The sequence below is a fragment of the Aplysia californica genome, unplaced genomic scaffold (genome assembly GCF_000002075.1).
Source record: "Aplysia californica isolate F4 #8 unplaced genomic scaffold, AplCal3.0 scaffold00058, whole genome shotgun sequence".
In the NCBI taxonomy this organism is placed as follows: domain Eukaryota; kingdom Metazoa; phylum Mollusca; class Gastropoda; order Aplysiida; family Aplysiidae; genus Aplysia; species Aplysia californica.
The window spans coordinates 1,085,507-1,088,085 of NW_004797328.1; the positions used below are offsets into that span (position 1 = coordinate 1,085,507).

At 40.2% G+C, this 2,579-nt stretch overlaps 1 long non-coding RNA gene across 2 annotated transcripts in view; it reads right to left on the minus strand.

Moving 5' to 3' along the window:
- Window positions 1-2,579, minus strand: part of LOC101847023 — a 103,404-nt gene that overhangs the window by 38,274 nt on the left and 62,551 nt on the right. For both annotated transcript variants that reach the window (XR_220206.3, XR_001184664.2), the window contains exon 3: window positions 1,564-1,748. This is a non-coding gene — a long non-coding RNA (uncharacterized LOC101847023). The remainder of the gene's footprint in view (window positions 1-1,563; window positions 1,749-2,579) is intronic.

Genomic DNA, 2,579 nt, shown 5'->3' on the forward strand with positions numbered 1-2,579 from the left:
AGGTAGGAGGGTCGAGGAGTATTCCAAGCGTAGAACTAAAACAAAATATATAAAAGAACAGGTTTATCTCCCCTATCAACGCTATCACGTTATTTAAGAGGCGGGGCCTCCGAGTTTAAAGTCCTTCTCCAAAAGGACCGAGCTAAGCGGGAAATTCGTGTAAAGTGCCTTTTCCAAGGACACAACGTCGGACCGAGTTGACGCTCGAACCCCTTAACCTGCAATATCACGATTACGAGTCCGGTAGCCTAACCACTAGGCCACCAACGCCACCTGCTAAAACAAACATTTGCAAAGACAAAGGACGCCTGGAGATAGAGAAAAAAAATGGTCCAATTATGTGACAGATATTTTCAAAAATTCAATGTCCAGATAAAGCATTTTTTCCCCGAGCAAATCTTATTTTTGCAAAACTAAATTCAAGATGGTAGAATCTAGATTAGCATTTCCATGAAAATATAAGGCCAATCACCATGAAAGCTGGTGGTGAAATATTATTGCTTCGCCAAGTTCAGTTTCATAGTCAAATTCTAAACTGTAAAAAGAATATTAATAAAAGGCGCCTTCAAGGAATGGAAAAAGACAGAAAATAAGCGATCTGCTACAAATAAAAATAGAATCTAGATCTAGATCATGCCACGGATCATGTACAAACTAACAAAAGAGAGAGGAGGAGAGAGGAAAGTTGGTAAAAGTGAGAGGCCCAATCTTTGAATAGGTCAACCGGCCGTCTTCGAGAAGAGCATGTGAGATACTTTCTTACAAGCCTCCGTTTTTTATTTTATTATTATAATTTTTTATTATTTGATTTTTAATTTTTTAATTTTTTTTTTTTTTTAAATTTTTTTTTTTTTTGGGGGGGGGGGGTATTTTACTCGATATATTTCAGTGCCTTTAATTTATTTTGGGCGTTTCCTAATTTATTTTCGTCTTTTATTCCTGCCCTTCTCACTCCGTGTCTGTGTGTGTTTGTGTAATTGTGAGTGCACGCGCGTGCTTGTGTGTCTGTGTCTCTGCGTATGAGTGTCTGTGTTTTATTCTATGATCTCTTGGGTTATTCCCGGGGGGAGGGGGAGGGGGGGTCGAGTTTACTCTTAGCCCAAGAGGGTGCATAAATAAATATTAAGGCTGATTACTACAAGACTTCTAAAGATTTATAAGTATAGATCTATATATACGAGGGAAAATAAACAAAACTTTTCACGCAAGAGCTAACGGAAGGGACCGCAGAGAATCGATTGTCACTAGATCTATAAGTGTCCAGAGGAAATAATAATCAGAGACTTAATCAGCAGTTACTCAGTTGGGGGTGGGGGGGGTCATCAGGTGATCAGATGTGGTTTGCTCCTTCTTTCCTATCAAACATCTATCTCCTTCATCTCTCCTCCTTTTCTTTGTATGTAACTCTCGACAGTAACAGCAGACTCTAACATTTCTAACCTTCGGCACTTATTTGACCTAGGCCTAGATCTAGATCTAGATCTATTTGTGTTCCACATGCCGTAAAACTCTCACTAAAACTAATAAAACAAATAGTGCAAAATACTTATTACTTTTACATACCTCAGTCAGCGAGAAGACACGGCCGGCCCTGTTGACAGCGCGATTATCATCATCATCATCCTCACCAACTGCTCACCACACAATTACAAAGCCCAAGAAGACTCAATGAAAACACAAGGAGCTCTGACGTCTCTCCCGCTCTAGCGCCGCTCTCGGCTGACGTGTAAACAACTCTCGACATCAAACTGGAACCAAGAAAAGAAAAACAAATAAGCACGATAGTAAACATGCCACGAGAGTCCAGGTACGATGTAGAAAGTTCCTTACAGTTTAATTAATCTAGATCTAGATTCTACTTCAATTGACCTCCAACGCCTGGAGGAAAACTAAATCAGTCACTAGACTAGATATATCTAGATCTAGATCTAGCTGATTCTTGAAGACTTTGTCCAGACAATTCGGATAACATGATTTACTTTACATTGCTTATCGGTTAATTAATATAGATCTATAAAGTATGCGGGAAGCGGCCAAGTCCGATTTAGAAAGTTCCACCAACTACTCAAGCTGATCAAAACCTAACCACAGCGGGCGTATTACTACTTCCATTAATTCACCTTAACCTCTACATAATAGTCGATGAAATAATTCATTTAATACGTCACTGTTTTTAAAAAAAAGAAAGTATTAAAGAAAATATTAAATTGTATTGTGGCGACCGCGTGCATAAAATGCCCTTAAAACGCGAGCATGATACAGGTTATAATAAAAGGGGGGGAAAAGGAAGGCTAACAGCGTAGTAGCACGCGCGCGTTTAACATGTATCAGTCATTCCTCGTGTTCAAAGTAAAGAGAACTGGGCTGTACCAAAAAAAAAATGGCAGAAAAAAACTAAAGTGGAAAAAACCCGGCGTGTTTATAAGCTCGTTGCATAAATACGCGGTGATGTGTGCGTGGCTCCCGCGCGATGCACTGAGGTGTAGACTGTGTGTATGGTCATTCAGTGGGTTAGTCGCTCGCAAAGTCAGTTAGCCAGGCCAGTGTGGCAGCGGGTGTTGGGAGGTGGTGGTGATGGT